Here is a 23,775-nt window from a genome sequence, read left to right on the forward strand (position 1 = left end):
GATTCTGCCCCACTGTGTCCAGCATTCTGCCCCACTGTGTGTCCAGCATTCTGCCCCTCTGTGTGTCCAGCATTCTGCCCCTCTGTGTGCCCAGCATTCTGCCCCACTGTGTGTCCAGAATTCTGCCCCACTGTGTGTCCAGAATTCTGCCCCACTGTGTGTCCAGCATTCTGCCCTACTGTGTGTCCAGCATTCTGCCCCACTGTGTGTCCAGCATTCTGCCCCACTGTGTGTCCAGCATTCTGCCCCACTGTGTGTCCAGCATTCTGCCCCACTGTGTGTCCAGCATTCTGCCCCACTGTGTGTCCAGCATTCTGCCCCACTGTGTGCCCAGCATTCTGCCCCACTGTGTGTCCAGCACTCTGCCCCACTGTGTCCAGCATTCTGCCCCACTGGCTGTCCAGCATTCTGCCCCACTGTGTGTCCAGCATTCTGCCCCACTGTGTGTCCAGCATTCTGCCCCTGTGTGTCCAGCATCCTGCCCCCCGGGCCCTCCTAGATCGCCGCTCTCAAAGAAAAAAAAAAACACGAGTTCTTACCTGGCCATGCTCCTGCGCCGGGCGAAGATCCCTCCAGGCTCCACACAGACGCACTCGCCGGGCCCGGTGGCTGACAATGACGTCAGACGCCGGCGACGCCGGCGAGTGCGCACTGCGGCCCTATTCAGCTGCCAGCCTCCGACTGGCTGGTGGCTGTTAACTATTGATGTGCGGGTGCGGGCCCGCACGTCAATAGTGTGCCGCAGCGCCTGCAGGGGGGGCCCGGTGAGCAGATGAGACGGGGCCCGATGCGGGCCCCCTCTGCTTACCGGGCCCAATACGCCAGTCACGGCTGTAGTGCCCTGATTGCGGCCCTGTGTATAGTGGGAGTGGTGGACTGTAATTTTTTTTTTCTTAATGTGTGTATGTGGCGCCCCAGGGTCCTGGTCGTCACAGTAGCATTGCTCTCCTCACGGGGAGAGTGATGTTACGTTTGGAAGCGATGGAGGATAACTCTCATCAGGTAATCACAATGCACACAACATGTTCACACTCCAGGCCACAAGAGGGAGCTTTTGATCCTATTCCTAGGTGATTCCCCTCTATATATTGTGGTTTGGGGGGAAAGGGAGTTCAGATTGTCAGAGAGACAGAGGAGAGAGTGGACCAACATAGAGTGCCAGAAGGTCTGAAGGGGCCGTGTTGTCTGAAGTACTACAGCTCCTGGAAAGAGACATACAGAAAGCCGAACAGTGTTCAGTGAGCGTGAAGGAGAGCGAAGCACAGGAGAGTAACATCAGGGGAGACCAGCTAAGAGCAGGCTGCCTCCCTCTGAGGTGCAGATAACTAGTAGCCGGACCACCGAGGTTGTAAGGGACTCGACTTACAGCAGAGACCATCAGGACAGCTGAACTGCAAGTTACCTGTCCGCCACACACACCTGAGACACAGTAACACATAGAGCCCGGGGCATGCTAGAGTCCCTGTAAAAAGGCTCAGGTTACTTGTCATGCAGGTATTGTCCTCTCCTATATGGGGGACAGAGAGAAGAACTGTGAGGACCTTATCTGAAGCCATAGGCAGTAAGGGACTACAACACCACCACGCTAGAGGAAGGCTTTTAACGCCACATGTATTGACTGTGCATGAGGACCAAACCCATGACATTTATCTGGCACCAGGTGGGAATTTGGACCCAACTCTTCCCAGGCCAGGAAGTATCCAACGCCAAGTGTTACCCTGGAAACTGCCAAAGTAAAAGAACTTGACAGTGAATAAGTTGACTGTTAAAGAGTTTGTTTACTTGACTAAGGTTTTGCACAAAAAAGTTTTCAAGAACTGTGAATCATTAACTGTGCATGATCAGGAACTTTCCTTTGTAAATAGTTTGCACCTCTTAAGGTGCTTTCTACTGGTTTTACACACAAGCTCTTAAAGGAACTGTGGATTAACGTTTGCCTTAAAAGTTGCTTTGTTTTACAGAAACCTGAAGAAAAACTTATTTGGAGAGGCAAGATTCCGGGTCTGAATACACGCCTTATAGCCCACCCTAGCCCTACTTTGGGGGTTTATGATGGTCCCTCGCATCATTATTGCTGTTTAAATGATTGACTTGAATATTGATTGCACTACCTCCATACTGAAAGACTTGAAAGACATATGCACCCTTAAAGGGAATGTTGACTTGTTGCACTTTATTAAAGTTATAAATGTTTTATGGTATTAAAATAAGTCAGTTAGCACTGTAATTTATATGCCAGATGGTTAATATATGCATAATTGATTAGTGAGTTAGTATAGTGAGCAAGAATAAACAGAAACTTTGCATTTCTACTTAGATAGTGTTATGTGCAGAAAGTATTGAAGGTTATAGAATGCCTAATGTTGCACTCTTGAATTAAGTGGACCTGATGCAGTATCACCGTAGGGGTAGTCTCCATTTGTAAGGAAATTTCTGCACTTTGAAGCAAATAGGAGTAACGGTTGTTTTGCAATTTGAAGTCTTAAAGATAGCATACCCGTAAAAGGTAATTGCCTTTCATAGTTAGTTATTATACTGTTTCTATTGTTAAAAGTATGTGTACTATGTAAATATGTTCTTGTAATGTTCAAGCATCAATTCCTCCCATAAAGGGATACTCCAGTTTACATTAACCCCTTCATGACCCAGCCTATTTTGACCTTAAGGACCTTGCCGTTTTTTGCAATTCTGACCAGTGTCCCTTTATGAGGTAATAACTCAGGAACGCTTCAACGGATCCTAGCGGTTCTGAGATTGTTTTTTCGTGACATATTGGGCTTCATGTTAGTGGTAAATTTAGGTCAATAAATTCTGCATTTATTTGTGATAAAAACGGAAATTTGGCGAAAATTTTGAAAATTTCGCAATTTTCACATTTTGAATTTTTATTCTGTTAAACCAGAGAGATATGTGACACAGAATAGTTAATAAATAACATTTCCCACATGTTTACTTTACATCAGCACAATTTTGGAAACAAAATTTTTTTTTGTTAGGAAGTTATAAGGGTTAAAATTTGACAAGCGATTTGTCATTTTTACAACGAAATTTACAAAACCATTTTTTTTAGGGACCACCTCACATTTGAAGTCAGTTTGAGGGGTCTATATGGCTGAAAATACCCAAAAGTGACACCATTCTAAAAACTGCACCCCTCAAGGTACTCAAAACCACATTCAAGAAGTTTATTAACCCTTCAGGTGCTTCACAGCAGCAGAAGCAACATGGAAGGAAAAAATGAACATTTAACTTTTTAGTCACAAAAATTATCTTTTAGCAACAATTTTTTTATTTTCCCAATGGTAAAAGGAGAAACTGAACCACGAAAGTTGTTGTCCAATTTGTCCTGAGTACGCTGATACCTCATATGTGGGGGTAAACCACTGTTTGGGCGCACGGCAGGGCTTGGAAGGGAAGGAGCGCCATATGACTTTTTGAATCAAAAATTGGCTCCACTCTTTAGCGGACACCATGTCACGTTTGGAGAGCCCCCGTGTGCCTAAAAATTGGAGCTCCCCCACAAGTGACCCCATTTTGGAAACTAGACGCCCCAAGGAACTTATCTAGATGCATAGTGAGCACTTTGAACCCCCAGGTGCTTCACAAATTAATCTGTAAAAATGAAAAAGTACTTTTTTTTCACAAAAAAATTCTTTTAGCCTCAATTTTTTCATTTTCACATGGGCAACAGGATAAAATGGATCCTAAAATGTGTTGGGCAATTTCTCCTGAGTACACCAATACCTCACATGTGGGGGTAAACCACTGTTTGGGCACATGGTAAGGCTCGGAAGGGAAGGAGCGCCATTTGACTTTTTGAATGAAAAATTATTTCCATCGTTAGCGGACACCATGTCGCGTTTGGAGAGCTCCTGTGTGCCTAAACATTGGCGCTCCCCCACAAGTGACCCCATTTTGGAAACTAGACCCCCCAAGGAACTTATTTAGATGCCTAGTGAGCACTTTAAACCCTCAGGTGCTTCACAAATTGATCTGTAAAAATGAAAAAGTACTTTTTTTTCACAAAAAAATTATTTTCGCCTCAATTTTTTCATTTTCACATGGGCAGTAGGGTAAAATGGATCATAAAATTTGTTGGGCAATTTCTCCCGAGTACGTCGATACCTCATATGTGGGGGTAAACCACTGTTTGGGCACTCGGCAGGGCTCGGAAGGGAAGGCACGCCATTTGACTTTTTGAATGGAAAATTAGCTCCAATTGTTAGCGGACACCATGTCGCGTTTGGAGAGCCCCTGTGTGCCTAAACATTGGAGCTCCCCCACAAGTGACCCCATTTTGGAAACTAGACCCCCCAAGGAACTTATCTAGATGCATATTGAGAACTTTAAACCCCCAGGTGCTTCACAGAAGTTTATAACGCAGAGCCATGAATATAAAAAATAATTTTTCTTTCCTCAAAAATGATTTTTTAACCTGGAATTTCCTATTTTGCCAAGGATAATAGGAGAAATTGGACCCCAAATATTGTTGTCCTGTTTGTCCTGAGTACGCAGATACCCCATATGTGGGGGTAAACCACTGTTTGGGCGCACGGCAGGGCTCGGAAGGGATGGCACGCCATTTGGCTTTTTAAATGGAAAATTAGCTCCAATCATTAGCGGACACCATGTCACGTTTGGAGAGCCCCTGTGTGCCTAAACATTGGAGATCCCCCAGAAATGACACCATTTTGGAAACTAGACCCCCAAAGGAACTAATCTAGATGTGTGGTGAGGACTTTGAACCCCCAAGTGCTTCACAGAAGTTTATAACGCAGAGCCATGAAAAAAAAAAAAATTATTTTCTCAAAAATGATCTTTTAGCCTGCAATTTTTTATTTTCCCAAGGGTAACAGGAGAAATTTGACCCCAAAAGTTGTTGTCCAGTTTCTCCTGAGTACGATGATACCCATTATGTGGGGGTAAATCACTGTTTGGGCACATGCCGGGGCTCGGAAGTGAAGTAGTGACGTTTTGAAATGCAGACTTTGATGGAATGCTCTGTGGGCGTCACGTTGCGTTTGCAGAGCCCCTGATGTGGCTTAACAGTAGAAACCCCCCACAAGTGACCCCATTTTGGAAACTAGACCCCCAAAGGAACTTATCTAGATGTGTGGTGAGCACTTTGAACCCCCAAGTGCTTCATAGAAGTTTATAATGCAGAGCCGTGAAAATAATAAATACGTTTTCTTTCCTCAAAAATAATTATTTAGCCCAGAATTTTTTATTTTCCCAAGGGTTACAGAAGAAATTGGACCCCAAAAGTTGTTGTCCAGTTTCTCCTGAGTACGCTGATCAGGGCTGCCACTAGAAATTTCGGGGCCCCATACTGGCAAAATTTTCGGGGCCCCCTTGAGACTCCGCCCAGGCTCCACCCCAGCCCCGCCTCCAGGCTCCACCCCTCGAACTGTCCACAGTCCCACCGCCATCTCTTGGAAAATCTCCACTTCTCACCTATCACACATTAACAGTTCCCATCACCAGATCACACATATAGCCAGCAGCTTTTGTTTTGGCCAAAAGATTTTTTAAGCCGCCACCAGAACACGGTAGACACTTTTGGCCGTGCCCTACTCTACTGTAGCCCATGTGTTCCTGTTTCCATAATTGTTCTCTTGTGTTTACAAGACTGGGGAGTTCCACCACTCCTCTTGGGCTATCTGCACAAAAGCTGTTCTACCCTGTATGCACACATGGATTTTTCCTCTCTGAACCCTGTTCACACAGGTTATATACAGATGATCAGGTTTTTAAATACATCAGATAGGGATTGCATACATTAGTTAGGACTGCTCTGATAAGGGTATACCGTGAAGATTGGTAGAGCAGCTTAGTATACATTTTTTGCAAAAAACGTATCAACCAAATACCCTGTTTTTTACATCTTTTACTAGCACTTGCGGATTACTGCAACATTTTTTCAAACTGAGTGTTTTTGGTTTTACTATTCTCTTTTGTGTCTTCTTCTTCTTCCTACTCTACTGTAACCTACTAAATATTTGTTAAAATATGCAATACAATTTAGGTATATTTTTATTTATTTTTCAATTTTTAAAATGACCTATAATACTACATACAAGGAACAAATACCACAGCACTATGACCAGATGACATATTACCACCACAGTAACCGAATAATATCAAACACAAGGAACAAATACCACAACACCATGACCAGACCGCATATTACCACCACATAGTGACTGAATACTACAATACTGATCAGTAATAAAAAAAAAACAAAACACAATACTATCACCATCAGTGCCATTATACACAGGAGATCTGTAATTAGTAAGCAGTGTCTACAGGTAATACAGTGATCACCGGTGACATTATACACAGGAGCTCTGTATATAGTATACAGTGTATAGTGTCAGTGTATAGTTAACACTGACTCACCAGTGACGTCTCTAGGTGAAGTCCTTCATCTTTCATCCAGCACAGACCGCCATCATTTCTTCCAGCCAGCCAGGACTCGTCTCTGCAGAAATAACACAGTTATCTTGAGTTCCACTTGCAGAATACATTACTTAATTTTCACAGCCTCTACATTACACCACATAAAGAAGGTGACATAGTATCACTCTGCACAGTAACAGGACCTCCCCCCATTTGAAACAGTATACTCAAAAAATAAAATAAATACATCACTGCAATAATAATATCCCTTAATTAGCCCCTATGGTAATATTCGCCATCCTAGCCCCCGTGTGTCTCATTGCAGGCTCCAGCCATATGTTCTCCCATCCTGCCCTCATGAGTATCCATTCTGCCCCATATGATCTCCCCATCCTGCCCCATCTGTCTCCATCGTATCCATCCTGCCCCCTCTGCATCCAGCGCACTCTGCCCCCTCTGCGTCCAGCGCACTCTGCCCCCTCTGCGTCCAGCGCACTCTGCCCCCTCTGCGTCCAGCGCACTCTGCCCCCTCTGCGTCCAGCGCACTCTGCCCCCTCTGCGTCCAGCGCACTCTGCCCCCTCTGCGTCCAGCGCACTCTGCCCCCTCTGCGTCCAGCGCACTCTGCCCCCTCTGCGTCCAGCGCACTCTGCCCCCTCTGCGTCCAGCGCACTCTGCCCCTCTGCGTCCAGCGCACTCTGCCCCCTCTGCGTCCAGCGCACTCTGCCCCCTCTGCGTCCAGCGCACTCTGCCCCCTCTGCGTCCAGCGCACTCTGCCCCCTCTGCGTCCAGCCCACTCTGCCCCCTCTGCGTCCAGCGCACTCTGCCCCCTCTGCGTCCAGCGCACTCTGCCCCCTCTGCGTCCAGCGCACTCTGCCCCCTCTGCGTCCAGCGCACTCTGCCCCCTCTGCGTCCAGCACACTCTGCCCCCTCTGCGTCCAGCACACTCTGCCCCCTCTGCGTCCAGCACACTCTGCCCCCTCTGCGTCCAGCACACTCTGCCCCCTCTGCGTCCAGCACACTCTGCCCCCTCTGCGTCCAGCACACTCTGCCCCCTCTGCGTCCAGCACACTCTGCCCCTCTGCGTCCAGCACACTCTGCCCCCTCTGCGTCCAGCACACTCTGCCCCCTCTGCGTCCAGCACACTCTGCCCCCTCTGCGTCCAGCACACTCTGCCCCCTCTGCGTCCAGCACACTCTGCCCCCTCTGCGTCCAGCACACTCTGCCCCCTCTGCGTCCAGCACACTCTGCCCCCTCTGCGTCCAGCACACTCTGCCCCCTCTGCGTCCAGCACACTCTGCCCCCTCTGCGTCCAGCACACTCTGCCCCCTCTGCGTCCAGCACACTCTGCCCCCTCTGCGTCCAGCACACTCTGCCCCCTCTGCGTCCAGCACACTCTGCCCCCTCTGCGTCCAGCACACTCTGCCCCCTCTGCGTCCAGCACTCTGCCCCCTCTGCGTCCAGCACACTCTGCCCCCTCTGCGTCCAGCACACTCTGCCCCCTCTGCGTCCAGCACACTCTGCCCCCTCTGCGTCCAGCACACTCTGCCCCCTCTGCGTCCAGCACACTCTGCCCCCTCTGCGTCCAGCACACTCTGCCCCCTCTGCGTCCAGCACACTCTGCCCCAGTGTTCTTCCCTGGGCCCCCGGATCGCCGCTCTCAAGAAAAAAAAAAAAAAAAGTTCTTCTTACCTGCCGCGGTCCTGCGGTGGGCGAAGTCTCCACGCAGCTGCAGCGTGCATGCACTCGCCGGCGACTGACAATGATGTCAGACGCCGGCGACATGCACGCACGGTGCGGCTGACGTCAGCGCCTGCCAGCCTCAGATTGGCTGGCGGCGCCGCGGCTGTTAACTATTGACGTGCGGGCCCGCGCCCGCACGTCAATAGCTTTAAACAGCTGCAGCGTCGGCGCTAAGGGCCCGGTTAGCCTGCGGCTGCCGGTAGGGGCCCGGTGAGCAGATAAGAGGGGGCCCGATGCGGGCCCCCTCTGCTCACCGGGCCCCATACGCCAGTCACGGCCGTCATGCCCTGATGGCGGCCCTGACGCTGATACCCATTATGTGGGGGTAAACCACTGTTTGGGCACATGCCGAGGCTCGGAAGTGAAGTAGTGACGTTTTGAAATGCAGACTTTGATGGAATGCTCTGTGGGCGTCACGTTGCGTTTGCAGAGCCCCTGATGTGGCTTAACAGTAGAAACCCCCCACAAGTGACCGCATTTTGGAAACTAGACCCCGAAAGGAACTTATCTAGATGTGTGGTGAGCACTTTGAACCCCCAAGTGCTTCATAGAAGTTTATAATGCAGAGCCGTGAAAATAATAAATACGTTTTCTTTCCTCAAAAATAATTATTTAGCCCAGAATTTTTTATTTTCCCAAGGGTTACAGGAGAAATTGGACCCCAAAAGTTGTTGTCCAGTTTCTCCTGAGTACGCTGATACCCCATGAGTGGGGGTAAACCACTGTTTGGGCACACGTCGGGGCTCAGAAGGGAAGTAGTGACTTTTGAAATGCAGACTTTGATGGAATGGTCTGCGGGTGTCACGTTGCGTTTGCAGAGCCCCTGGTGTGCCTAAACAGTAGAAACCCCCACAAGTGACCCCATTTTAGAAATTAGACCCCCCAAGGAACTTATCTAGATATGTGGTGAGCACTTTGAACCCCCAAGTGCTTCACAGACGTTTACAACGCAGAGCCGTGAAAATAAAAAATCATTTTTCTTTCCTCAAAAATTATGTTTTAGCAAGCATTTTTTTTGATTCACAAGGGTAACAGGAGAAATTGGACCCCAGTAATTGTTGCGCAGTTTGTCCTGAGTATGCTGGTACCCCATATGTTGGGGTAAACCACTGTTTGGGCACACGTCAGGGCTCGGAAGTGAGGGAGCACCATTTGACTTTTTGAATACGAGATTGGCTGGAATCAATGGTGGCGCCATGTTGCGTTTGGAGACCCCTGATGTGCCTAAACAGTGGTAACCCCTCAATTCTACCTCCAACACTAACCCCCCCACACCCCTAACTCTAATCCCAACTGTAGCCATAACCCTAAACACAACCCTAACCGCAACACACCCCTAACCACAACCCTAACCCCAACACACCCCTAACCATAACCACAACCCTAATTCCAACCCTAACCCTAAGGCTATGTGCCCACGTTGCGGATTCGTGTGAGATATTTTCGCACCATTTTTGAAAAATCCGCGGGTAAAAGGCACTGCGTTTTACCTGCGGATTTTCCGCGGATTTCCAGTGTTTTTTGTGCAGATTTCACCTGCGGATTCCTATTGAGGAACAGGTGTAAAACGCTGCGGAATCCGCACAAAGAATTGACATGCTGCGGAAAATACAACGCAGCGTTTCCGCGCGGTATTTTCCGCACCATGGGCACAGCGGATTTGGTTTTTCATATGTTTACATGGTACTGTAAACCTGATTGAACACTGCTGCGGATCCGCAGCCAAATCCGCACCGTGTGCACATAGCCTAATTCTAAAGGTATGTGCACACGCTGCGGAAAACGCTGCGGATCCGCAGCAGTTTCCCATGAGTTTACAGTTCAATGTAAACCTACGGGAAACAAAAATCGCTGTGCCCATGCTGCGGAAAAACTGCACGGAAACGCAGCGGTTTACATTCCGCAGCATGTCACTTCTTTGTGCGGATTCCGCAGCGGTTTTACAACTGCTCAAATAGAAAATCGCAGTTGTAAAACCGCAGTGAAATGCGCAGAAAAACCGCGGTAAATCCGCCATAAATCCGCAGCGGTTTAGCACTGCGGATTTATCAAATCCGCAGCGGAAAAATCCGCAGAGGACCAGAATACGTGTGCACATACCGAAACCCTAACCCTAGCCCTAACCCTAACCCTACCCCTAGCCCTAACCCTAACCCTACCCCTAACCCTACCCCTACCCCTAGCCCTAACCCTACCCCTAACCCTACCCCTAACCCTAACCCTAACCCTAACCCTATTCTAACATTAGTGGAAAAAAAAAAAATTCTTTATTTTTTTATTGTCCCTACCTATGGGGGTGACAAAGGGGGGGGGGTCATTTATTATTTTTTTTATTTTGATCACTGAGATATAATCTATCTCAGTGATCAAAATGCACTTTGGAACGAATCTGCCGGCCGGCAGATTCGGCGGGCGCACTGCGCATGCGCCCGCCATTTTGGAAGATGGCGGCGCCCAGGGAGAAGACGGACGGGACCCCGGCTGGATCGGTAAGTATGATGGGGTGGGGGGGGACCACGGGGGGGGGATCGGAGCACGGGGGGGGGGAATCGGAGTGCGGGAGGGGTGGAACGGAGCACGGGGGGCGTGGAACGGAGCACGGGGGGGCTGGAATGGAGCACGGGGGGGTGGAACGGAGCACCGGGGGGGGTGGATCGGAGTGCAGGGGGGGTGATTGGAGCACGGGGGGGTGATTGGAGCACGGGGGGAGCGGACAAGAGCACGGGGGGGAGCGGAGCACTGGACGGAGGGGAGCCGGAGCAGTGTACCGGCCAGATCGGAGGGCTGGGGGGGCGATCGGTGGGGTGGGGTGGGGGCACACTAGTATTTCCAGCCATGGCCGATGATATTTCAGCATCGGCCATGGCTGGATTGTAATATTTCACCCGTTATAATAGGTGAAATATTACAAATCGCTCTGATTGGCAGTTTCACTTTCAACAGCCAATCAGAGCGATCGTAGCCACGAGGGGGTGAAGCCACCCCCCCTGGGCTAAACTACCATTCCCCCTGTCCCTGCAGATCGGGTGAAATGGGAGTTAACCCTTTCACCCGATCTGCAGGGACGCGATCTTTCCATGACGCCGCATAGGCGTCATGGGTCGGAATGGCACCGACTTTCATGACGCCTACGTGGCGTCATGGGTCGGGAAGGGGTTAACCAGTTTTACATGTTTACAGCATTCAAAAATGTGTATGTCTTTTTGCTAATCTGTATTGTTGTTCTTCTTTTTACAGTCTGGGAGTACTGGATTTAACGGGGGGGAGTGTGGCGTCCCAGGGTCCTGGTCATCACAGTAGCATTGCTTTGCTCACGGGGAGAGTGATGTTACATTTGGAAGCGATGAAGGATAACGCTCAATCGGGTAATCACAATGCACACAACATGTTCACACTCCAGGCCACAAGGGGAAGCTTTTGATCCTATTCCTAGGTGACTCCCCTATATATATTGTGGTTTGGAGGGAAAGGGAGTTCAGATTGTCAGAGAGACAGAGGAGAGAGTGGACCAACATAGATTGCCAGAAGGTCTGAAGGGGCCGTGTTGTCTGAAGTACTACAGCTCCTGGAAAGAGACATACAGAAAGCCGAACAATGTTCAGTGAGCATGAAGGAGAGCGAAGCACAGGAGAGTAAAATCAAGGGAGACCAGCTAAGAGCAGGCTGCCTACCTCTGAGGCGCAGATAACTGGTAGCCGGACCACCAAGGTTGTTAGGGACTTACAGCAGAGACCATCAGGACAGCTGAATTGCAAGTTACCTGTCCGCCACACACACCTGAGACACAGTAACACATAGAGCCCGGGCGTGCTAGAGTCCCTGTAAAAAGACTCGAGTTACCTGTCATGCAGGTATTGTCCTATCCTATATGGGGGACAGAGAGAAGAACTGTGAGGACCTTATCTGAAGCCATAGGCAGTAAGGGACTACAACACCACCACGGTACAGGAAAGCTTTTAACTCCACCTGGTAAAGGGGACTCTGGATTGGCTTCCAAGCCGGCTGGACTCTGCCTATCCTGTGATCTGGTACTCTGGACTGTGGTTGCCTGAAGTCTTCAGTAAACCAGGAAAGGAAACTGCAAACCTGTGTCCTCGTTCTTTACTGCACCATTCACCTCCTTCCATCTACACATGAGGAGCCCTGGGGAAACACTTCACCTGTGGGAAGTTATACCATTTAGCTGCCATAGTATCACCCCTTAAAGCACACTGACCGAATACCACAGGTGGCATCACGAACATAAATTCTATTCACCAAATCCCTTTTAAAGACTTTCCCATTTTACATTGGTGCCCAGGGCCACTGACCGGGTCACCACCGTGACATCCCCTGTGTACACCGGACCCAGTGCCAGGTACTCCATGGCCCTGGCGGGCGACTCATCTACATTTTAGCAACCAATCAAAGCGCAGAAACTATCTACAACATCCAGACACAAGGGCTTTTATCACTGGACAGCAGGTATGGCTGGGACTAAAATTCAGCCCTGGCATTTGAAATCACACAGGTCCATGTTGTCCCCGTCCCCAAGCACCAGATGGGATATATTACTAATATTACCCTGGATGGAAAAAAGCAAGCTTTACTACAACACCAATATTTCTAATGATACCTGTGGACTGCTGGGTTAAGTGACTGAGTCAGCAACTTTGTGCTCCATCACAACTGTTAACAGTATGGGTTTCTTGAGAACACTGATTCTGTTAACAACGTAGCAGACAAGGCAGCCTATGACCAGACAGACCCTTCTGGCATTTGCCAGAATTGCAGATGGCCAGTACGGTGTCATGATCCCAATGGCAGGGGATCACAAAAGGACAAGCACAAAAACAAAACAAGCTCTAGGGTGATGGAACCTGAGCTGACCGCGATCCTGAACCTAAACACACAACTAGCAGTAGCCGGGGAACGTGCCTACGATGATTCCTAGACGTCTCGCGCCAGCCGAAGGATTAACTTCCCCTATTAGAAGAAACACAGACCTCACTTGCCTCCAGAGAAACACCCCACAGAAATAGCAGCCCCCCACATGTAATAACGGTGAAATGAGAGGAAAGCACATACGTAGTTATGAAAATAGAATCAGCAAAAATGAGGCCCGCTAAAGCTAGATAGCAGAGGATACAAAAGTGAACTGCGCAGTCAGCGTAAAACCCTTCAAAAAACCATCCTGAAATTACTTCAACTCATGTGCCAACTCATGGAACATGAGGAGTAATTTCAGCCCACTAGAGCAACCAGCAGCAAGGAATCACATATCTGCAAGCTGGACTAAGACAAAAATAAAGCAAAACGTGGAACAGGAAAATCAAAACTTAGCTTGTCCTGAAGATAACAGACGCAGGGAGCAGAGGTAAAAAGACACGCTGATTACATTGATAGCCGGCGAGGAAATGACAAAAAAGCCAGGTTAAATAGGAAACTCCCATAACCTGATGGAACAGGTAGACACCAGAGACCGCAGAGAACACAAGTCACCCAGTACCATCAGTAACCACCAGAGGGAGCCCAAAAACAGAACTCACAACAGTACGGCCCTGCTGGACGGGCTATTTGAATTCCTTTGTTTGGCAGCCGCACAGCGGTACACCTTGTATATGATGGTCAGAAAGACCATGTGATCAAGTGGATGGCCTCTCCTCCACTTTAAAGGGAACCTGTCAGCAGGGTTGTGCATAGTAACCTACACAATGTCAGGTTGTTGCCGTTATACTGAATAAAATGATACCTTGGTTGATGAAATCCGTCTTGTGGTTGTTTCTTCATCCTTATTTTTAGTTTTGTGTTAATGAGATTCTCGTGTCCTAAGGCGGGATTGGTGTATGTGGTGCTCTGATTATACTGGTCTACAAAAAAAATAAACTTTTTCTGGCATGGACTTTAAGAACAGTTTTAGACTAATTTGAGGGGGCTGAATTCAAATCTGATCTTATAATTTCTCTATCACATCACGTTTTTGGGCTATAGGTATATAGCCGATTTTCAAGAATTCCATGATAAATATAAGTAGTGTATGAAAAGTGTCGGTTTATACGGTTCACTAAGGTAAATTTAGTTTCCATTTAGTCTCGCAATAAATGTGAGAATATCTTTGTTTTCTTTGAACATGCATAATTCCCATTTGTTTTGATAACACCCTTGTTTTCTGTGCTACTGGGACAGTAGAGCTATAGCAGAGCATTGGGTGAAAACTGAATGGCCTCAGTGACAGAGTTTGGCATCTGGCGATAAGAATGCCATCCATGATCCTCTAGTGGATAGGAAGGACATTGTCTTTCCTCCCTTACACATAAAACTTGGATTGATGAAGCAGTTCATCAAAGCTCTCAATCACAGTGGAGAATGCTTTAACTATATATGTTCAACTTTTCCTGGTCTTAGTGAAGAGAAGAAAAAGGCTGCAATATTTGATGGACCTAAAATAAGAACACTTATGAGAGACCCAAATTTTATCACATCAATGAATGAGACAGAAGAAAGAGCTTGGAATGCATTTTGTAATGTGGTGCAGAATTTTCTAGGGAATAAGAAAGCAGACAACTATGAAGAGAATGTGGAAGAGCTACTAATGAGTCTGCGAAATCTTGGATGGAGAATGAGTATCAAGATTCACTATTTACACAGCCATTTTGACTTTTTTCCAGAGAACCTTGGGGATATGAGCGAGGAACAAGGGGAGCGTTTTCATCAGGACATTAAAACAATGGAAGAACGGTATCAAGGCCGGTGGGACTCACATATGATGGCTGAATATTGCTGGAGCTTGATGAGAGACAACCCAGAAGCTGTACATCACAGATCAGCCAAGAAAAAAAAGTTCAAATAACTGCCATTTGCCATTCATCTGTGTGCCATATATATGTGTTTTTATATTTTGTAGTTTAATTCTGTCAGTATATATGACTTGCTGTACATAGACTTTGTAATCTTTGTTATTCCTTGATTAAAAATATACAAAATGTAGTACCGAAAATCATGTATTTTTATCATAAAACATTAGGAGTAATTTTCATCAAAAATTGAAAATATCTCAAAATCCTGATGTGATAGCCAAAAACGGTGTTCATATTCGTAATCAGCAGCCAAAATTGACTTAAAATATGTTTTAAAACCTTTTACCAGAAAAATTGTGTTGACCAGTGTTATATATTCATAATACAGACTGCTGACAGGTCATACGGAATAAGAAAAAAAAAATACTTCTGCAGGCAGATGCCGGCCGTGGCATCTGTGTTGCAGCATAATCGCATGGTTTCTGTGCACTTATTCCCTTCTGCAGATTTACGTGAGCGAGGTAAAAAAAAAGTCATTTTGAAAATGGTGCCCACCGCGCCTGCGTAGTAGCAGCTATCGGTTTGTGTAGACACCCGATAGCTGCTGTTGCGCAGGCGCCGGCGGCGCCATCTTGTTGGAGAAAAAAAAAGTCTTCCACCAAGATGGCACCTGTCAGCAGTCTGCATTATGAATACCTAACGAAAGCACCACATACATGAACCCCGCCTATAAATAACACAAAACTGAAAATAAAGATTAAAGAACAACCATAAGATGGATTTAATCAACCGAGGTATCATTTTAATCAGTATAACAGTGCCAACCTGACCTGGCACTGTGTGTGGGCTACTATATACAACACTGCTGACAGGTTCCCTTTAACATCAGACCAGGGGGTGGCATACCACATGTGCGCGGGGCTGGGAGGTGGAGGGGACTCCTACAGGGCGGCTAACACTGAGGACAATCTGGCCTGGTTCTCTGGCCTGAGGTTCTGGGGAAGACCCTGGCCAGATTGCCATCATTTGCGGTGGGCAGGGATCGATCCCTGCAGCTCCGCTGCCTACAGGAGAAAATGGCAGGGGAGTGGAGCTGCAGGGATCAGTCCTGTGCTTCATGCCCGCACTTCCTGTCTGACACAGCCATGCGGCTGGATGACATCAGCGTTCAGCACGCACCTGTGTCAGATAGAAACATGCCGGCGACAAAGATGCTGCATGTGAGTGCGTGTAGTTGGGGAGGAGGGCAATAATGGAATGCAGGGGATTGAGATGGGAGGAAAGTTGACTTATAATGGACTTCCGAACAGGGGGAGGAGGGTGCTAAGCCCCTGATAGTGTCGTCCTCCATCTCACGATTCATTGTGATGTTATCTGGGACTTAAAGTTTATTGGAGAATGGGCGAGGAGCCGATAAGGGGCATAGGACCCTTTATAATGAAATTAAAGGTGGGAGAAGATGCTATCAGGAACTTGTAATGAATTGGGAGGTGGCGGAGGATGCTCAGCACCTGATAGCTTCTTCCACCCCCAAATTCATTATGAATGGGGGGGATACAGGACAGGGACTAGGGCTATGTGCACACATTCAGGATTGCAGGAGAAAATTCTGCTGCATATCCTAATGTGTTGGCAGAAAGAAAGTTGCGTAAAATACATTTTTTTCCACATTTTTCCCCATGCTTTAAGTATTTCCCCACATTAGTACTGATGAATTACACTGCAAGAATTGACATTATGCAGATTTTAATCTGCTGCAAATTTACAAGGATAAAATAAGCAAGGTGTGCATGAGACTTCAGAGATCTCATTCATTTTGCTTGTTCTGTAAACCCTTGTATATTTTCCATGTTCACTTGGCCTTACAGTTAATTGGGGAGAGTCACAGACTGAATAGTTTATATTATTGGCAGTCAAAGATTATAGTTAATGAGGGACACAGTGCTGCTTATCACTTTATATTTTTAATGATGGGGTACATATCTGTATTCAGACGAGAGACACAAGAATGTATACGATGTATATGACCTTGTTATTTTCAGGGCTGCGACAATCATCATGACAAGTTGAGTGGTGGCTGGGAGATGTCGACATGAAGGTCTGACCAGATGGAGAAGAAACTGGAGAAACCTGCTCTAATCAGATGAGATGTCAGTGGTAAGTGCCTGGAAGTCGATATTATTCTGTATCTGTACTGTATGACTTGGAGTGATAATGTTACGTGTAAAATCCCTTATTCTACAGTCTCACATTTGTGTTAACTGTCCGTATGCTTTCAGGTTTTTTTGCACACTGGCCCGTAGAGTTTTATAGGTCCATTCACACATGAAAATCACAGATCTGAGAATGAAATCCATGAGGGTCAGAGAATGTTCTCTTCTGATCCAATTTTGAGGGTCAAAACAGGACATGCTCAATGCGTCTGTAAAAGCAGGCAGCACACTGACACTGCACACAGATACAGGAATGTAGCCTTATTATGTAGAGCACAGTCCCTTAGTATATAGTGTAATCACGTATTATGTGTAGCACAGCTACTTAGTATATAGCGTAGTCATTTATGTATAATACCATTCTTAATTACATAGTTTCCTCTTTTATTTTGTATAATACTGTCCCTTATTGCTTACCATCCTCTCTAGTTATGTATGGTGCCATCCCTTATTACATAGCTTACTCTGCTGTTATGTACAGTGCTGTCTCTTACATAGTGTATGCTTATTTTTGTTATTCACAGCTCCCTCTTTTTTAGTCCTCTACCTTGTCAGATGTAAAGTGAATGCTGATAGAGCAGCCAGATGACCAGACGACCAGTCCATCAGGTCCTCCATTAGAATAGAAGCTTTCGACTGCTCCATCAGCCATCATCGCATTATATATCTAACAAGAGAGGACGGTATGTAATAAAGACAGGGGGCACTATAAATCATCCAATTTCTAATGGACTGTGCTTTACATACCAAGAGAGGGCACTGTGTAATAAGGAATGGCAATCTACTATATAAAGCTGTGTGTGTGTGTGTGTGTGTGTGTGTGTGTGTGTGTGTGTGTGTGTGTGTGTGTGTGTGTGTGTGTGTATGTGTGTATGTCCGGGATTGGCATCTGCACCGTCGCAGCTACAGCCACAAAATTTTGCACAGTCACACGTCTGGACCCCGAGAGCGTCATAGGCTATGTTGTGAGGTGAAATTTTAACCCCGCGCGTTCCAATTCACCAAACAATTTTGCCCCTATCTACATAATGGGGAAAAAAGTGAAAGGAAAAGTGTTGGAGGCGTCACAGCTACAGAAACAAAATTTTGCACAGTCACACGTCTGGACCCTGAGAGCGTCATAGGCTATGTTGTGAGGTGAAATTTTAACTCCGCGCTTTCCAATTCACCAAACTATTTTTCCCCTATCTACATAATGGGGAAAAGTGAAAGGAAAAGTGTTGGAGGCAAATTGACAGCTGCCAGATGTGAACAAGGGGGACTTAAAGAATGAGAGCGATGGCGCAAAAGAGTACATACCGTACAGTTGCTAAGGTGGGGCCCCGACATTGGATACTCACCACACACGGGGATATGAACACACACACAAAATGCGCCACACACTACCACGTGCTTGAACACATATACCACCCTCAACACACATTTCACCACACATACACCAACCTCGCCACATAAAAGTCGAAACAAAACTCGCTGCTCAAAACTCACCACATGCAAAACTAGGCTCACGCAAAAGTCGCCACATGTGCAAAACTCACCTCATGAAAAACTCGCCCCACACGGAAAAATTGCCACATGCACAAAAGTTGCAACACATGCAAAAGTTGCCTCACACAAAACTTGCACATACTCAAAAGGCACCACACATAAAACTCGCCATGCACAAAACTCGCCATGCACGAAACTTGCTGCACACAACTTGCTACACTAACCTGTCACATGCAACTCGACGCATAAAAAGTTGCTACATGCATGTCGCCACACAAAACTCATCTCATAAAAGTCGCTACATGTATGTAGCCACATGCAACTCAACACACACAACTTGACATACGAAACTCGCTCTAAAACACACACAAGTCTGGTATTATCCTTCAAAAATAAAAATCTGATTAATAAGCAGACAAACTACAAGAGCAACAAATGTACCATATAGGAAATACGGCAGCTGTCAGTCACATGATCTGCCTATTATGTGTTTGTGTGAGCTAATATGTACTGCCGGGGGGGAGGGCTTCCTGTTGGCTGGGGATTTATCAGGCTGCCAATTTAACTTACAAATACTGAGGTAAAAATACTGACCAAATAACGTGTGAACGAGGTCTAATACAGGAGGAGATGACATACAGATATATATACTATGTACGGTGAGATGACACACAGGTATACACTATATACAGGAGAGATGACACACAGGTATATACTATATAGAGGAGGAGATGACATACAGGTACATACTATATACAGGAGGAGATGACATACAGGTATATACTATATTCAGGAGGAGATGACCTACAGGTATATACTATATACAGGAGGAGATGACATACAGGTATATGCTATATATAGGAGGAGATGACATACAGGTATATACTATATACAGGAGGAGATGACATACAGGTATATGCTATATATAGGAGGAGATGACAAACAGGTATATAATATATACAGGAGGAGATGACACACAGATATATACTATATAAAGGGGAGATGACACACAGGTATATACTATATACAGGGGAGATGACATACAGGTATATACTATATACAGGAGATGACATACAGGTGTATACTATATATAAGGGAAATGACAAACATGTATATACTGAGGTGAAAATGAGAGGTGTGAGTGCAAAATCAGAGGAGTGAGGGAAAATAGTGGAGTGATCGGAAAATTACAGATGTGAGGTCGAAATGACAAGTGTTAGGGGGGAATTAGAGGAGTGAGGGGGAAAATAAGAGGAGTGAGGGGGAAAATTAGAGGTGTGAGGGAGAAAATGAGAGATGTGAGGGGGAAAATGTAAGATGTGATGGGGAAAATGAGAGGTGTGATGGGAAAATAAGAGAAGTGAGGTGCTATAACTAACCACAGATATTTACTATGCCCAGGCAACGCCGGGCTCTTCAGCTAGTATACATAATAAAGGAAGCTATGTAAGATGTGCGGGTGTGGATGTGTGTGTGTGGGTGGGTGGTTATGCATCTGTAGCTTTGTCACAATTAAAGGAGAGGGGCCCAGTAAAAACTTTTTTCGTTCACCTATGCTGGCAAGCAGAAAGTTCATCTCACTCCGAGAGTGACAGCTCATGGGACTCAGCGGGGACCATGGCCTGAGCAATCTGTAACGCTCGTGCCCAGACTGGTTGGCGCGGGCATGCAGGGGCTGTGGCCCCACTGGACCACAGACCAGACTTCCCTGGAAGGGGCGTAACTAAGTAACTTCCTAGGTGTTCGCTGGAGCCTCCAGTGGTGAAGTCAGACTTGTGCAGTAGGTAGCTGCCAGGTACCACTCCAGGGTGGAGTCTGACTGTGGATGCTGATCCCACCGGGGAACTAGATGCAGGCAGGCACGGCTGTGACACTGGCTGACGGATGGGTACGTCAGAGGCCCTGACGGGCAGACTGGCTTGACGGAGATACAGGCAGACAGACGGGCACTGCTGGTACTCTGGCAGACAGGCGGGCACGGCTGGCACTCTGGCAGGCAGGTGGTCAGTGCTGATACTCTGGTAGGAACTGGTATACGGGTGAGTGTATGGAAACAGGTAAGAACCTGTTCAGACTGGAGGGTAAATGGAAACAGGTAGAGACCTGTACGGCAAGTTGCTGAACAGAGGTAGAGCAAGAGCGGATGCGAAGCAGAACCACAGGAGGCAGAGTAGGAGCAGGAGGTGGAGCTAAGAGCAGAGAAGGAGAAGGTAAAGGAGGAGACGAAGCCAAGAACGGAGCCGCTGGAGGCAGAGCCAAGAGCGAAGCAGCTGGGGGCGGAGCCAAGAGCAGCGATGCTGGGGCGGAGCCAAGAGCGGATATGCTGGAGGCAACGCCAAGAGCCAGAACCGCAGGAGGCAAAGCCAAGAGCCACAGGGTGCAGAGCCACAGGTTGTGGCAAGTAAAGCTGAGAGGCACAGAACCACAGGTTGTGGCAGAACTGAGTAGAGAAGCACAGAGCCACGGGTAGTGGTGAACAGAGAAGAGAGATGCAGAGCCACTGATAGTGGCAAACAGAGCAGAGAGGAAACGCAGAGATAAACACAGCAGAGTGAGAATGGTAAACAAAGAAGGAACAGGAACGGACATAGACCAGAGTTCAGACACAGAAGTAACGGAACACAGATTCAGACCAGTGTACAACGCCCCACTGGGTGGCGTACACAGAGACACAAACAGAAGACAAATAAAGGAGTATTGCAGCCCTCAGGGACAGGAAACAGACACGACCTGGCAGCTCAGTAGCAAATGCTAACTGAGGGAAATAGTTTTCTCAGGCATCTTCCAATGGGTGAGGATGCCTTAAGTATCAGAGGCCTCTAGGCTATTGGTCAGGGACACCTTAGGGTGTCCAACTCTATATCATTCAGGATTGGACATCAGGTGATGGTTACCCGCCTCCATGCTGTATATGCTGAATTACCACACCCTGGACCTGAAAAAATGTGAAACCCGGCAATTAACAGTTATACGGGCCCTCTCTACAGCTAAAGCATCTGCGATGCCTTGCTTAGTGATCCGTGGAATAATTTCCGACCAACCCAAGATTATTTCAGATAAAAAACAGCAATGCTCTAGATCAGTGTGCATCAGTCATGAGCTGAGCCATTCTTAGAAAAGCTGTTAAAACTACCGTCAGAATGATTTTAAAAAATAGTTACCGCCGGACAAAACTACAATTATTTGACTATTCAAGAACCATATGGATGGGGCATACAAAATCTTTATTTCCTTTTAACGGGTTCCATAAGACACAACAAAAGATACGTTTTAGAGTGACAAATCCATAGCTGAATAGACAAATTACTGAAGATAACTTTGTCTTTTAATAAGCTCCCCCCCCCCCCCGACTTCTCTTTTGACGGTGCCACAAGCTCACCAACCCCCAAAAAAACTAGTGAAAAAGCCGCACTGTATAAAGCCACATCTTATTTATCCTTACAGACGGTATTAGTAGCAACAATCAAACAGCCCAGCAATGAATAGGAAATGGGGTGCCAACATTCCTTTCTAACTAGCTCCTTTCTCCAGCACTTTCTTCAACACTTAGCGAATAAGGAAGGACTTAAGTGAGGTCAACAAGGCCCCGCATGCAAAAATAAAAACTGCTGACCGTCTCTGTGTGGATAGCCTGTCCCTAAGGTATAAAAAATGCTGAACCATGTTGCCTAGAAGTGAAGAAACCTTTTTCCCCAAATTTCTGTCCCACAAAATGACACTACTCATCTCATGCCTTATCATAGTTGTTCCATGTAGCGGAAGCCAAAGAAGACCTGATCAAAGACAACATCCACTTGTTAGTACCTCCCATAGTGCCAGGAGGGTATGGTGTGCCTTCCCTGGAAGCTGCCCGCATAAGTGCGGAAGCTTCTGACATAAAAAAAATAAACTGCTAAACATTTCAAAGTAGTGGCATGAGATAAAGCATCTCATAGGCCGACGTGTCAAAATAAAAAAAGCCAGTCTAAATGGCAGTCTAACAAATGATGACAATCAGGGTGCACAGTAAGCAGGTGAAAGCCTGACCTTCAGATTTTGCCATAAGGGCTCCCTGGTCTGCTTTCCTGATCAAACCCATGGCTCTATAAGAGGAGACCTAAGCTACTGATGCATCATCCTTTGAGATGCCATCGTTCACTGATGTTCCCCTAGGATAGGAGAGGTGATGAATTAAACTATATTTATTCAACTCCTTTTCGGGAACAATCCCTATAGTAACTCTCAAATTTGAAAAGGGTCCGTGATTATACCCAATCTGACCTCTTTTGAAATTTTTCATGACAAAAACTGGATTTTTCTTAACAGATTTCAAATTTCTCCCTAAAGAAGGCTCCCTGGTAAATAAAAAGGAGATGAAAAAAAACTAAAGTAAAACCGCAGGGAAGCCGAGCAGCAGGCTGGAAGCCAGTTGCTCATAGTTTTTGCTACAATGTGCTTCTGTCAAGCAGCCTTTCAGCCGTAAACCTACGCTCTTTATCAGCCAAGTGGTGGTCAGCATAAAATACAGTAGGGGCCAAATGTGTATGTATTGACTTTCTCAGATGTTCTTTTTGGTATCCTCATCCAGGTTTTACCCTAAAGAGCTGAGACCACAAAAGAAAGCTTCTCTATGAAAACCAGTGCATGATTTTTCAAGCTGTTTGTTTCCATCACTGAGTGGGGGGTTAGCACGAATTAATTTACTAAGGTCTTTAGGGCCCTTACTAAATCAGTACATGCTAACTTATCTCCCCAATCCACCATAGAATTGAACCCACCATTTGCAGATGGAAAAAGTGTAGATTCTGAAGGATTTTCCAGGACCACACAGGGCTCACCTTCTTTCTTGCATGGCTGACTGGCCAACATCAAAGGCTTCTGCCTCTTACAATGGTGATCAGACCTGCTCTTACCCGACAAACTACTGGAGGTTGCAGAAGGAGAGCACCACCACGAGGATTTGGAGTGACAAAACCTCCTACTGCATCTTGATGCTCTAGAAAAATGTCTGGATCTACACCATTTGTGGCCAGAGGCTATTTCTCTCATGAACAGTAGAGCCCTGGGAAGAGATCGGGACTGTTATCTAGAGATGACTCTATGACTATTGTCAAGTGGTAAGATACTTGTGGTGGCTAACTGAGGCAGATGGACAGGAGAATGGAGAGTGGGATGT

The sequence above is a fragment of the Ranitomeya imitator genome, chromosome 5 (genome assembly GCF_032444005.1).
Source record: "Ranitomeya imitator isolate aRanImi1 chromosome 5, aRanImi1.pri, whole genome shotgun sequence".
Classification (NCBI taxonomy): Eukaryota; Metazoa; Chordata; class Amphibia; order Anura; family Dendrobatidae; genus Ranitomeya; species Ranitomeya imitator.